This window comes from Camelus ferus, chromosome 2, assembly GCF_009834535.1.
Source record: "Camelus ferus isolate YT-003-E chromosome 2, BCGSAC_Cfer_1.0, whole genome shotgun sequence".
In the NCBI taxonomy this organism is placed as follows: Eukaryota; Metazoa; Chordata; class Mammalia; order Artiodactyla; family Camelidae; genus Camelus; species Camelus ferus.
Window position 1 is genome coordinate 4,233,556 of NC_045697.1, and position 15,376 is coordinate 4,248,931.

At 53.2% G+C, this 15,376-nt stretch overlaps 1 protein-coding gene across 3 annotated transcripts in view; it reads left to right on the top strand.

Moving 5' to 3' along the window:
• PPP2R2C (protein phosphatase 2 regulatory subunit Bgamma) overlaps positions 1–15,376 on the top strand; it is a 131,413-nt gene that overhangs the window by 60,411 nt on the left and 55,626 nt on the right. The window lies entirely within an intron of this gene.

The window sequence follows — 15,376 nt, forward strand, 5'->3', positions numbered from 1 at the left end:
TTGTTCCTGAGTAGCATTCCATTGTATGGGTCTGTCACGGTTGGTCCATTTACCTGTTGATGAACAGGTGATAACGGATGGTTTCCAGTTTTGAGCTACTGTGGGCGAAGCTGCTGTGTACACGTCTGTGTGTTTCTGGGCTTTCATTGCTCTGGGTAAGGAGAATGGCTGCGACATGGGATAGGCATATGCTTAACTCGTAAGACGCTGCTAAGCTGTTTCCCAAAGGGAGGGTGTGGTTGTGCGTTCCCGCTGGCAATGAAGGTTTCTGGTTGCACCGCATCTTCACCAACTCGAGTATTATCAGTCTTAAATTTGAGCCTTTCTGAGGGGTACAGCCTGGGGTCTCACTCTGATTTTAACTTGCATTTCCCTGGTAACTAATTGGGCATCTTCCCATGTGTTTATTGGTCATTCATATATTTTGCTTTGAGAAGTGTCTGTTCAGTCTTTTGCCTGTTTTTTTGTTGTTGTTGTTGGGGGCAGGTAACTAGGTTTATGTATTTGTTTTAATGGAGGTACTGGGAATTGAACCCAGGACCTCATGCATGCTAGGCAAGCGCTCTGCCACTGAGCTATATCCTCCCCACCGTTTTACCTGCTTTTAACTAGGTGGTTTGTGTTCTTACTATTGAGTTATATGAGAACCACATACAGTCTGGATACGAGCGATTTGTCAGATGTGCGAATTTGCGAATATTTTCTGTCATTCCATGCCTTGCCTTTCTGTTTTTATAATGGTTTCTTTCAATGAGCAAAAGTTTTAAATTTTTATAAAGTCCAGTTTTTGCATTTTTTTCCTTTTGTTGTCCATGTTTTTTATGTCTTGTCTAAGAAATCAAAGTTGCAAAGATTTTCTTCAGTATTTTTTCTGAAAGTTTTTTTAGTTTTAGCCTTTATATTTAGGTCTCACTTCAACATTTATATTTTGATGCATTTCAACATAATTTTATATATGGTATAAGGTAAGGGTAGATGTTTATTTTTTCTCATGCATTTATTTATTTACTGGAAAGACCATCTTTTCCTCATTGAATTGCCTGAGTCCTTTTAACAGAAACCGATTGACCATGGATTTGGGGGTCTATTTCTGGATTCTCTGTTTGTTATATTGATCTATGTGTCTGTCTTTTTATCAATACCACACTGGCTTGATTGCTCTGGATTTATAGTAAGTCTTTAAATCAGATTGGCTAAGTCCTCCAACTTTGTTTTTTTGTTTTGTTTTGTTTTTTGTAAAATTGTTTTGGCTATTCTATGTCCTGTTCTAATCCCAACACATGTTCACTCATTTAATCCTTATAACCCTCTGAAGCAGATGTGAGTGTGCAACCCATTTTACAGATAAGGAAGCTGAGGTTCCAAGGGGATGAGTGACTTTCCTAGGTAACTTAGAGGCAGAAGTGAGGTTTGAGCCTGGGGCATCTGGCTGCAGCTTCCTGCCCCTAACCACTCGGTGGTACTGCCCTCTTTTTCGGGGTCTGCCCAGTCCCTGTGCAGACCTCCCCCCTGCACCTGTGAGGCTGCAAAGAGTTTATCAGTTTCCTTGTCCATCTTCCTCTAAGCCGTGGACTCCATGAAGACAGAGACTGCCTGGATACCCATCGCTGTGGCCCAGCCCCGGGTTCCTGTGCAGGGAGGATGTGTGGTGAATGTTGGGTGAAGGAATGGATGCGTGGGCAGATGAAGTCCATTCAGAAAGGGGTGCCAGTCAGCTCTGGCAGCTGGAGGGCCAGGCCTCTGCCCGCCCAAAACCTCGGCTGGGAGCTCCTGTCCTGATGAACAGGAGGAGGCAGAATCCTGCGGCCTGGGCTGGCAGAGGGGACGGAGAGGCTGCCGCTCTCCCAGGGACGTGGGGATCGCCGGGTGGAGGGCTGAGCCCGCCTCCAGGCTGGCCCGCACCTGCTGTTGAGACAGAGATACTTAATACGCTTCTACAAGAGAGGTGGGGAGAACAAAGGAGGGGAAAGGAGCCAGGGCCTGCAGACACCCCCTCCTGGCCAGCACAAGACAGGCTGGGGCCTGCGGGGCCTCTGCGAAGCTGCGGGAACAGGTGTCCCTCAGGAGGGCAGAATGAGAGCAGGGCGGCTGGAACTGGGTGCTGCTGTGCCCACGGTGTCTGATGCCCGTCTCCTCTGGCTCCCGTTCATCCTCCCTCTCTTCCTCCTCTGGCTCAAACCTAGGAGGTCAGTGGATGGGGAGGAGGCCCACTGTCACCTGGCTGTCCCTGAAGCCCCGTTCCCTCACCCTGCATCCACAGCCTCAGACTCACGCAGCACCGAGAACATCACCCAGATTTTTTTCCCCCAGGCAGTAAAGTTGTGTTTTCTGAAGCCAGGCCCCGGCGTTCCCCACTGGGGTGATGGTGGCTCACAGCCGGGGACAAGCAGTGGGTCTGGTCCTGGCGTCTGCGAGGCTGGACCGGCCCGGGGTGGGGCTGCAAAGGAGGGCGAGGGTCCTGCTGATGAGTCATGGGGTTCCCAGGGGCCACGCTGCCCTCGGCCGGCCAGCAGTGGGTTTGTGGGAAGAGTCTCGCCCAGAGGCTGAAGGCTGGGGCTTAGTCCTGATTCGGGGTTCCTGCCAGTGTGAATCTGGGGTCTCCCCTTGCCCAGGGTGTGTTGGAGCTGCCTCATGTCAGGAATTGTGAGAGCTGGTTGATAAACCACGGGTGGCTTGAAGCCCCCAGACTCAGCGAACACTACAACTTAGGGTGTTTTCTCCCCCACCCCACCGCGAAGAGCCAGGCTCCGCTGTTCACCAGTGCACCGTAACCCTCCCTCTTGAAGCCTCAGTTTCCTCATCTGAAAATGGGGGCAAAGAATGCAGCCCCTTAAGTCTGCCCCAGTCTGTAACTGAGGTCCTGGGTGTGCGGCACTGGGGGTGGGTGCGGTGTGATGCCACATGTAAGGGCGGTCACCATGCTGACCGCCACTTACCTACTCAGCAGTGGCTGAATAACACGCTTGGGACGGAAGTTTGTGTCTCCAGGAAAGGAGCCCAGAAGCCACAGCAGACGGGGCAGAGGAGGCCTCCACACCTGCCTGGCCCCACAAGTCCCACCTGAGGGTGCCTCAGTTTGCTTATCTTTATAATGGCCACGAGGATCCTCGGGTGGGAAGGGGTGTTGGTGTGGTCGGGTGCAGGCAGGAGGCAAGGGGCAGGAGGCTGGAGGCTGGAGGCTGCAGCACCGTCAGTGTCCGTGGACATGCACGGCCATCCTGTGGGGGTGGGACCTGGGGCTGGACTGTCCCACTTCAACATGTCAGGAGCACAGGCCCTGGAGCCCAGCCAGTGCAGAGAAGCTGCCAGCTCCCAGGCTGAGGATAAGTTCAACCCTTGAAGCCTCAGTTTCCCCAAGTGGAAATGGAAGAATGCCACAAACCCCTTGCACTGCTGTGGGTGGACACACACTGTGGGGGAGGCGCCTGGCTGGTGCCCAGCCCATGGTGGGCTCCCAGCCAGTGTGACCCCCCCCAGACCCCAGCATCCCCCCCTGGGGACTCAGTGTGTCATCAGGATAGGAACATCTCCAAAGCCACTCCTTGTCCTCTGCCTGGTATTCTGAGCAGAAGGGTTGTGCCAGTGGCCTGGAGGCTGGAAAGGGGAGTCTTGGGGGAATTGGGACTCAGTCCCACCAGGGAGCCAGGCAGCCATTCTGGTGGCCTATGGAGCTCCCACCAGCGAACTGGGTCCCACAGAGACGGCAGCATCAAAATCAAGTGGGCCTCTGTGCTGGGCCCTGTGCTGAGCCTTTACCCACAGCATCCCATTTCACAGGCACCATCACGCCCATTTTATAGGTGAGGAAACTGAGCCTCCAAAGGTTGAGCTGACAGTGGTTCACAGCCAGGGCAGACGTGGAGCGAATCCCACCCATCTGCCTGCCAAGCCCACCCCAGGGCGCCTCTGACGATGGGACTATACTGCTGTTCCAGCCCCTCTCGTGGGGGTGCCCTGGACACTGTCATCCCTTACCAGACTGTCACTCAGAGACTGAGACATGGGACCTTGCAAGAGGAAAGGGGAGGAAAAGCAGGCTGGCTGTGTGTGCACAACGAGCAGTGTTCACTGTCCCCCACGGGACACAGGACAGGCCAGTGGGTGAAGGGGCTGCCAGGTGCCCATCTGGGCCCCTTCTCAGTTCCCGTTGCCTGGCGTGGGGTCTCACACTTGGTCGGGGCTCAGTAAATACTTGTCGAGTAAATAACTGGCTCTGTTGAGGTGCCTAAAGGGTGCGGGTCATGCTGGGAGTGGAGAGACAGGGCCCCGAGGTCAGTGGGAGCCATAGAAGGCTCTAGGGAGGGTTGCGGTGGATGAGCTTCCAGTTTCAACAGCGTCCCTCTGGCACAGGGGTGGCCCAGGCCAGGACAAAGGCAGAAGACCCAAAGGGGAGGCAGCCACAATCATCCAGGAGAGAAGGGACGATGGCCTAGGCCGGGGCAGAGGCAGGAGAGGCAGACAGAGGGCCCGGCCAGCTGTGCTAACCATGACCTCAGCACCCAGCTCGATGCCTGAGCCCCGTCTCCTGACCTGGAACAGATACAGGCCTGCCTGGTGAAGGGTCAGATGACACGCTGATGGGGTGGGGCCTGAAAGATGGGTTCTTGTCACAGATCCATTTGGCCGCCTGCTGGTTGGGGTCTGAGGAACCAGTCCAGCCTGAGCAGAGAAGACGGGGCCCGGGGCCCCAGGTGCTGGGAGGACAGAAGCCGTCCCGGCCAGCTGGCTGGGCCCAGACACTAGCAGTCAGTCTGCGTCAGCATCAGGCCTCTGCCCTCCTCACGGCGGGCTCCTCACGCGGCACGGGAAAGCACATTACAGTTTGCAGAGCCCTCCAGCGAGGGCAGCTCTTACAGTCACCCTCGCACAGATGGGGAAACTGAGGGGGAAAATGGCAGCCCGAACAGGGTGGGATTCAAAGCCAGGTCCCCCCAGCAGCTAACTCTCCAGCTCTTAAAGCCCCCCTCTCTCATTTATGCTTCCTTTCCCCACTGTCTTTCAATATCCAGACAGTTCTAATTTGGTTCATATGTGTAATAATAATATAGTACTAATCACAGCTAACAATTTCTGAGCAGTTTCTTGTTGCCTCATTAAATCCTCACGATCAACCCTGAGATGACAGTATTGTATCCATTTTAAAGATCAGGAAACTGAGGCACAAAAAATGTCTGTAACTTGCTGAGAATCAAGCAGCCCCACTAAAGTAGGGCTCTCTCACTCCCAAACCTCTTAGCACTCTACCAGGGGCTCTCAAACCCAGTGCATCCCTAAAGAACCCTCAAAATGCAGATTCCAGGTGCCAGGAATTCTGATCTGGAGGATCTGGGCAGAGCCGCCCCTGGGCACCCTCTTTAGGAGAGAATCCCGGGAAATTGTGCTGTGGGGCTTTCAGGAGCTTGTGCTTTGAGCAAGCAGGCAGGAAGTGAGTGGTCTTCTCTTGGTCTCCCTCGCCTTGATCCTGTCCGGAGGCCAACTGGCCATTTGACAGGGTCTGACTGAGGGCTGGTCCCTGGAGGGCTCTGCCGCAGTCAGCCCTGGGGAGTCACCCCTGCTGTGCACATGATCCAGCCTGGCTGAGCATCAGACCCAGCAGGCTGACCGGGTCCTGCTGACTGCAGACAAATCCACAGCTGCCTTGTCCCTTGCTCTCCAAGCCCATCTGCCTCTGCGCCACCCGGGCCGACAGCCACTCAGCAAGGGCCCATCTGGGCTGGCAGGGAGGAGCTGACCGCTGCGGCCTGTGGCCTTGCTCCCACCCTGACCCTCCCAGAGCGCCCGCCGTAGGGGCAGTGCTGTCCCACCCTCCCTCCAGCTCCTGCAGTAGCCTCTCGGCAGAGCTGGGAGCAACCACGGGTCAGGGGACCAGGGACACTGGGCCATTCATAGGGGCTCCCAACTTCTCTCCACCCAAGCCCTCTTCTGGGGCCTGGGTTTCTACTTGAAGAGCATGAGACCTGTCTTTAAAACCATCATGATCACTGTGGAATATGATTCAGCCGGGAAAAGGATGGAAGTTCCGATTCAGGTGACATGGATGGACCTTGAAAACATGATGCTGAGTGAAAGAAGCCAGACGCGAAAGGCCACACACTGTACGATTCCATTTATGTGAAATGTCCAGAACTGGCAAATCCTTAGAGACAGAAAATAGATGAGTGGTTGCCAGAGGCTGGTGGGTGGAGGGATGGGGAATGCCTGCTAGCAGGTGTGGGGTTTCTGTATGGGGTGCTGGGGAAGTTCTGAAATAGGTCAGGGTGATGGGTGCATAACACAGTGAATATACTAAAACCCCCTGAAATGGTGAATTTTATGGTATCTGAATTCCATCTCAATTTTTTAAATTCTAAAATAAAAACAACAAAATCATTGTGATGTCAATGCCTCTCCTAACAGACGAGGAAGCAGAGTGAGGCCCAGAGAGGGAAACCGCATCAAGTAAGTGAGGGCAGGGGTGAGACGGCGCTCTGCCCCCAACCCCCACACCTGCCTGGCGAGCATCTGCTTCTCCGGTGTTTACTTAACGAACCTTTCCCAACAGCCGCTCGCGTGCGAGGTCCTGGACAGGCCACAAGAGGGACTATGCCTGCCCCTAGCAAAGCTTACCAGTGTTGCCAGGAGACACCATTAGTGAGAGACGCACATAAGGATAGGAGTGTTAAACGCACATCAGATCATGGCTCCCCAGCTCAGAATGCTACGTGGGTCCTTCTTTCACTTAAATAAAAGCCCAAGTTCTTCTTTGCAAGGCCCAGGGACCTGGCCAACCCACCCACTGAGCTCATGTCCTGCCTCTGTCACCTGCATACACCCACTGCCCTCCTTGCTGACCAACAACAGATTAAACTCTCTCCTACCACAGGGCCTTTGCACACGCTGTGCCCCCAGATATCTGTGTGGCTCCCTCCCTTCTCTTTAGATCTCTGATCAAATGCCCCTCCTCCAGGAAGTCTTCCCTGACTGCCCTAACTAAAACAGCACCTCCAGCTCTCCCATCCTTTATCATACTTCAATTTTTATCTTAGCTCTTATCTCCTCCCCAGAAAAATAATACATATACATTTTTCATATATATATGAAAATTTGCTGATTGTCTGTCTTCTCCATAGAGAGTAAGCTACTTGTGGAAAGTATGCACTGCTGAGTTCCCAGTGTATGCAGCAGGGTGTGATACAGTAGGTCCTCAATTTTTTTAAGTTAAACTTCTGATTGCAGTAAAATATACATAAAATAAAATTTCCAACTTTATATTCAAGTGTACAATCCAGTGGAATAACCATTCCCAGTGCTGTGCAGTCATCACCAGTTTCCATTTCCAGAACCTTTTCATCATCCCAAACAGAAACTCTGTACCTTATTTTTTGAGTCATTTTTCCAACAGTCCACATCAAAAACATCCAACTCTAGCCAACATTTTCCCTTTAAATGGTAACTTAAACCACAACTCCCCATTATTATTCTTTTGAATGAATAAGTCAGCAGTGAGCAGATTGCCTGGGCACCTGCCATGTGCTCAGTGATATGCAGATAAACCCTCCAGCAGCCTTGGAGGGTGTGTGTGGCCATCTCTATTTCACAGACGATCATATCGACTCAGAGAGGTGGAGTGTCTTGCCAGTAAGACTGGGATTCGAACACAGGTCACCCCCCTTTCCAGGCAGTGCCAGTACCAGAGAATAACGACGCTGTAAGGACATAACCTCCACCAGCCGCAGGCCCACCGGCTCCTCCCCACCTAGGCTGCCCTTTCCTGTCCCTCTCCCCAAAGGTCATTTTTTGAGCCAGACACTCCCAGCATCCTCAGCTCTGACCACCAGTAAACAGGCACATTTGGGGACCACAATTCAAGGTTCCAACATTCCATTTTACCTGGAGCTCTTGGGATAATTAAATTATTTTTCAGCCTTTAAAATTAATCAATACTTTCTAAAGGTTTACGTGATTTACCATCCCTGGGGTCTCCTGCTGGGCTGTGTTTCCCTCTCACGAAGCTGGCTTAATGGAGGTGCTGCTGGGTCCAGGGCTCACCCGGATGGCCTTTGTGGGACACGGACAGGGTGGAATGAGGCACCATGGGCGAGTTTCCAGCACAGCACCTAGCCCTCAGGGCTCTAGATCTGTGTTCCCATCCCCTTGCGTCCTCAGAACAGGAAGAGGTGTGACTTTAGATGGGAGCCGACCTGCCCAGGGTCGCCACTCAGAAAGAGGTGGGCTGGGGGCCTGACCCCAGGTGTGGGCTGGGGCCACAGCTCCTGTGCGATTCCAGAAGACATCATGACCAACCCCGTCTTCCACCTGGGGGGCACCTGGGGATGGACACCCCCTTCCTGCCCCTCACAGGCAGAGCCCGGAGTCCTGGGTGGGAGGTGGTGGCTGGGACCCGCTCCACACAAACCCTTCCAGACCTCTCAGCAGCCCCTTCACATCTTCCAGCCAAGTGACCCAGGCACTGTCCAGGGAGACCTGCTGTGGCCCGGCCACAGCATCCCAGCTCTCCCAGCCCAGCCTCTGACCCCAGCCCAGGAGCTGCCCTCACTCTCCACCAAGTTCACGCTGCAGGATGAACTTCTCACCAGACCTGCTTGGGAGTCGGTGGGTGAGAGGGACAAAATGTAGGTGTTCTGCAGCAGCAATGTGACCATTTCCCCCAGCTGGTGCCGGCAGCCACAGCGAGCCAGGTGCTCGCCCCAGGTGAGAGCAGAGGTGCATGTCAGGTGTGGACCATGAGCTCAGCGCCTTTGTGGTCTCGTCTCCACCCTTGTCTTCATCAGACCTCAGGGAGATGGTCTTCCTGCCCTGGGGTAGGATTCAGGCAGGGCCACACCTTTCTTATCACCCTCGGAGAGCGAAGTGGCCTTTTGTCACACATCCACCATGAATGTCCAGTCCCAGGTAACAGTCCAGACTCGAGCGAGACGTGGCATTTCCCCTCCTGTGCCCCTACACCAGGGCCTGCTCGTGCTGGAGGCTGGTGCGGGGGAAGGACCCGGGGTCCTGCGGCTTCTGCCTGCCCCCTCCCCACTCTGATTGGCTGCGAGGCTGCTTGGGGCAACCCTGTTCTGGGTGGGCCTGGCAGGTGGATACAGCTGGCCGTTTCTCTCTTGGGTCCTTTGCTGGGAGGTATGGAAGTTCCCTGCCAAGCCTCCTCCAGCAGAGCCGCTGACCTGGGCAGTCACAGCTGCACGTTCAGCGGTTTTCCTCAGCCCCTGGGCACAGTGGCCTCTCTGCTGCGGTCTCAGCTCCCTGGAGAGCCAGCAGACCGCACTAGGCAAAGCTCGGTGGCTTCAAACAATGAGCACACGCTTTTGCCCGAGTCTGTGGGTCAGCCGGGCGTCTCCTCGCGGATTGGCGGTGCTCGCTGTCCGGTGTGGTCGCTGTGGGTCAGGCAGGTGTGTCTGCTGTGTTTGCTGGGCTCGCTGCCGTGTTCCGGGATGGACTTGCTGTGGACTAGCTTAGGATGGCCTCAGCTGCCTAGCTCGTCCACGCCCGCATGGTCTCTCATCGTCCAGCAGCCTAGCCTGGGGTGGCCGCCGTGGAAGGAGCAGGGCTTTGAGGGAGAGCGAAAGCTGAAGGCCTGTGAGGCCTAGGCTTGGGCCAGCACTTCCTCTGCATCCTGTTGGCCAAAGACAGTCACAGGCCCGTGCGGTGTTAAGGATGGGCCAACGGTCTCCATTTCTGGATGGGAGGGGCCGAGAAGTCACGTTGTAGAGGATGTGGATACAGGAAGCCACCGACAGGGCATCAACACCACAAGTCTGCCGATCTCCCTTGCTCCTCAGGACCCCACCCCTGTGTCACTGTTTCCAGGAGGCCCTCTTGGAGACTGCCCCTCCCCATCCTGAAGGCATCACCTCCCCTGCCACCTCTTCACCTCCCGTGCGTCTCCCTGGACCCGGAGCAGCCTTTGAGGGCAGGCCTGACCTCTCTCGTCTCCTCATCTCCAGGGTCCAGCCTGGACCTTCCTCCCATGCAAGCCCAGAGGAGATGCTGGGTAAGCTTGTTCCCAGAGTCCCATTCCAGGCTGACGCCGGGCACACCAAGCCTCCTTCCTCTCCCCAAGCTCTTCCATTCAGCAGCAGACAGGACCTGTTTGCTCTCTGCCTCCCTCCTCATCAGCCCTGGTGCTTCTGACAGTTCTAATTAAATGCAGCAGTCCCATCTGAGGGATCAAGCTGGGCTTTTTCAGGGCCCCCTCTCAGTCGTGAGCTCTGACTCCGTTGGATCATTAACGGTGTCGACAGTACTTCCTGTGATGGATGGTGATGGACGAGCGAGGGGAGGAGTCCCCCCGACAGGCATCTTGATCTCCTCCACGATGTGGCAGGCCTCTGCCGGAGTTCCCAGGGAGCTTTCCAGCCCATGGAATCTGGATTTCACATAAACCCGAGGAGAGCTGCGGCCAGGCAGGCATGAAAGCTCCTATTTTATGGGTGAGACAGACGGGCTCAGAGAAGGTGCGATTTGGGTGGGGTCACACAGCTAATATGTACCAGGGCTGGAACCGGAATACCTTCCTCTTGATGGAAAAGCATCCCTGACAGTGGACATCTTCGAGATTCAAGGGCTGGTCCCCCGTCACAGGGCCCCAGGAGCGGCCTGTGTCCTCAGGGCGTTGCCTGCCCAGCCTCTTGTCCTGCTCTGTTCTCCCTGCTGGTCGGGCTGCTGTGACAAGCTAGCACACACTCAGTAGCTTAAAACAGCAGAGGCTTATTCCCTTGTGGTTCTGGATGCCAGAGACTGAAGTCAAGGCTCACGCTGGAGGTTCCAGGGAAGAGACTGGCGGGCCCCTTCCAGCTCCTAGTGGCGGCCTGCCTCTTTGGTGTTCCTTGGCTTGTAGCTGCATCACTCCAGTCTCTGCCTGCCTTGTCACCTGGCCTTCCCCCTGCGTGTCTCTGTGCCCCTGTGTCTGCACATGGCTTTCTCATCAGGATACCAGTCTTTGGTTTAGGGCCCACATAATCCAGTATGACCACATCTTATGCCACCCAATTTCCAAGTAAGGTCACAGTCACACGTGCCAGGAGTTAGGATATCAACATATGTTTTGGGGGGACCCAGTCAGGGTCTGTGACTGCCCATCGCTGGCTCCGTCTCTCACTGTAGACCTGTCACCGGGCTGGTCAGTTGGGACGCCACCTCTGACTGCTCCCTGAGCCCGTGCTGGACCCCAGGGTTCCCAAAGCAGGCGGCGGCTCTGGGCTTCCACTGATAAGGCTGTGTTGTCCCCAGTCCCCAGGGGTTGACTGGTGCCTCTTTGTCCAATGGTCCAAGTTACCTCTTCCAACTCTGCCTCGCCATTTGGGGGACTCCCAAAGCTGCAGCAGAAAGAAAAGGGGACCTCACAAGTAGAAGAACACCACGGGCTTTCATGGGATTGTCCCTCGTCCACAACCAGGTGACTTGGAGCGCCCACCAGTCATCAGCGGGCTTGGTGGACCTCACCCAGGGGCTGAGTTGGGACCCTGAGCCCGAGGCATCAGCCAGTGACACCTGAGGCCCTGCAGTGGGGGGACAGTTGCCCCTGAGATGAAATCACTGGTCCCTGGAGAGCTTTCACCAAAATGTCTTTATTTGCCGTTCATTCTTGAAGAGTATTTCTACTGGATACAGAAGTCTGGGTTTACAGGTTTTTAAATTTTCCTTCAGCACTTTAAAAAGCCTTCTGGACTCTTGTTATTTCTGATGAGAAATTTGCAGTTATTTGAGTCACGGTGCCTCAATATAATATGTGGTTTTTGTTCTCGCTGCCTACAAAATTTTATCATTGTGTTGTCTTCCAGCAGTTTGACGTTTAGGTGTGGTTTTCTTGGTATTTGTCCTGCTTGGACTTCGCTGAGCTTCCTAAATTTGCAGATGGAAGTCTTTTACCTTATTGGGCATAATTCAGTCATTGTTTCTTCTACTGTGCTCTCTCCTCTCCTTCTAGAATCCAAATACATGTGTGTTAGACTTTGTGATGTTGTCCCACGGATCCCTGAGGATCTGTTCTTTTTCTTTTTAAATTTCTTTTCTTTCTGTTCTTCAGGTGTGCTAATTTCTATTGCTATACCTTCAAGTTCACTAACTCTTCTGTCATCTCAAATTTTCTGTTAAGCAATTCAGTGGTTCTCATATATTGTATTTTTCCATTCTAAATTGTCCATTTAGTTATTTTTTATAGCTTCTATTTCTTGGTTGAAATTCCCTTTCTTTTCATGAAGTAAGAGCAAATTTTCCTTTATATTCTTGGACATAGTTATAATAGCTACTTTTACAGTCTTCATTTGCTAATTCCAATATCCAGACTTTGGGGTCTGTTTCCTTAATTGTCTTTGTATTAAGTATGGGTGATGTTTTCCTATTGACTTGTATATTTTCATATAATTTTGGATTATATCTTGGATGTTGTGAGAGGCTCTAGATGTTTTGTATTGTCCATCCAAAGAGCGTTTTTGTTTTGTTTTATGTTTGTAAGCAGTTAACTTGGTTGAACTCAACTATGAACTCCATCCCAGCAGGATCCCAGTTCACTTCTTTTAGCCTTAGCACCTCTGCATGGAGTCTGTTGTGTGTGTGTGTGCAGTTTGTAGCCAGCTGAAGGTTCAGGTAGAGTTTATGTGCTGCCTTTGGGGGCCCTTCTGTAGACTCAATTTCTGGGATTAACTACCTCGTTTTCCAGCTACTAGGATTTTCCCAGATTCTCTCTTCTGGTTTATCGAACCTACCAATGTGACTTTCTATCTGAGTTTCAGCAACCACATAGCACAGACTGGCACCTGTCCTCAGGCCAGAAGCCATGAAAATGGGAAACTCACCCAGTGATGCCTCTTCTTCCAACTGCTGTCTCCCCAGCAGTGTCTGCCATCCAGTGAGGGGCACATAGTGGGCATGAGACCATAGTTGTAGGAGAGGCCACTGTACAGCCAGGGGCAGGGGGGTGGCAGAAGGAGGTCTCTCCAAGAGGGCTCCCTGGGGGAGGTGGCATTGGGGCTGGGATGTGTCAAACATCCAAAATGAGAGGATGGACTTTCCAATTTCGTGGTTTTACCAATGAGAATTTCCAGCTCTTAGGGGAGATCAGTTTTCCTAAGGCAAACCCTAGAAGACACTTACTGTAGCGATGAATAGATGTTACACATCCACCAGCCCCTTCCTGAGCCTGAGGAAGCAGTGTCCTGGCCTCAGGTTTGGTAGTTGCTCTGTAAATGTTTGCAGAATGGGACCAGAGAGGCTGGTGGTCAGGACTCCCAAATCTGGACAGTGAGGTTGAATCTCAGATTTATCTGGCACATTTCTGAGCTGGCCACTGCGATTTCTGTGGGGGTCAGAAACAAAGATGGGGAAGAGCTTTGACTTTCTGCCTGGTACATTTTGGTCATTCATCACTCCTTAGTGTCACGGTCCTTCCTCTCTCCCAAGCCCTCTCACCCCCAGCGTCTCTCTTGAGTTTCTAATCCCGGGCAGACTCTACTATAGCCACGCTCCAGATGACAAAACTGAGTCTCAGAGAAGTGGTGTGACGAACCAAAGGCCACACGCCGAGACGTTGGACCCAAGACTCCAACCTAGGACTTCTGACTGGTCCATGAACAGCTCTGGGAACTGTCACTGTGGATGGACTTCCATCCATCTTCTTAGCTGCCGATAGAAATAATAGCCATATCTCCCTGAGGGGCTGGCGTGAGGTTCAAAGGAGGCAATGATATAAAACTGACACAGAAATTGTAATTGCCTGCAGACGTTAGTGTCCGTTACTGTGGTAACTGCCCAGCATTTACGGACCACATTTGCTCTGGGTACCAATGGTTACATTGGCATTTTAATTTAAAAGCATTGTTATTTCTCCGTCATAAAAATAATGTATATTATGCATATGTCCAAACTCATTAAACTGCATACATTATATGTGTGCATTTTCGCATATATCCATCACACCTCGATAAAGCTATTAAAACCTACATTCATTACAGAAAATCTAGAAAACCTAAAAATGTAGGAAGAGGAGGAAAAAAATATTTTCTTTCAACCACCCTAAAGCCACCTCTGTTTAACATGGTAGAAAATTCTCTTGCAGCTTGCTTTCCCTCTGCCCAGTTTGTTTGCAATTTAACACGGCTGTGATCACTGGTCTATATAATTAAAAACATTCTGTACACAGTTTTATATCCTGCTCTTCCCCCCTAAGGGGGTGCTGATATGAAATGGGGAGAAGGACCTGTGCCACATGCGGGAATGCGGCACTGCTGGGCTGTGCTCCCAGCTCTGGCCCTCCTGTGTCCCTGGGCCAGGGAGGCTGCCCAGGAGGGACAGTGTTGGGCAGCCAAGGCCTGAGGCTCTTCCCGATTCCACATTCAGGGAGCATCTCCATGGTCCCAAAGAGCGCCTTTCCTTGCCTTGTCCTCTGCAGTTTAATGAAACGCGCTTTTATCCTGATCAGTGAGTAGGTCCCGTGTGTCATCCCGCTTCTGAACCACCTTGCCTCCCTCCTTTTTCCTTTCACTGTCTGAGCTGGCAGTGACCTGTGGCTCAGAGGGCCCTTGCAGGTCAGGAGCTGTGTCTGAAAGGAACTTGATTGGAAAAGGAAAAGGCCTGTATGGAACAGGAGTGGGAAAGCCACTGGAGGCTGAGGGAACAGGTCTTGAGACAAGTGGTAGCTGGTATTTTTGGTGACAGCAAGGAGCCCAGAGTCGGGAGTGGAAGCCCAAGGCCAGGAGAGGTGAGAGACGGGGACTGGGGGGAGACTGGGGCTCCGGAGCCCTCCACTGACTTAAAACACGGGGCATTCAACAGTAAGCATTTCTTACCACACATCTGCCGATCCCGCTGATCTGGACTTGGTTGGACTCAGTGAGCTGGTCGGTCCTCCGCCCTCCCTCCCTCTTGGGCTAGGGATAGGGGCACAGGCTGGCCCCCGGAGATCCTCCTCTGGGCAGTGGAAGAGGCGCAGGACCATGGCTTGTCTGCTGGCATCCCACAGGCCAAAGCGAATCACAGGGCGTGGTCCCCGGCCCCGGGTGGGAAGCAGTGCCGGGTGCCAGGTGCGGGTGCAGGAGAGGACTGAAGATTTGGGCTCCTGATGTGGCCTGTTTTGGGGGGCTGCAGGTCACTCAAGGCTTTGACACTCTGAGTATCCTCAGGGAACCCCTGGAGGGCTCCGAGGGGGCTCCTTCTGGCTGCTCTGTCTAGACCAGCTTGTGTCCAGGCTGGGAGAAATGGGGGAGATGCGATAGGAGGCTGTCACAGCCATCCAGGCAAGAGGAGGGAGAAGTGATTGGAATCTGGATGTATCTGGAAGGCTGGGCCAGTAGGGCTGGATGTGGAGAGTGAGAGGGAGACCCTAAGGTGGCCCCAAGGCTCAGGCCTGAGCCAGTGGGAGGAAGGAACTTCCATCACCCGA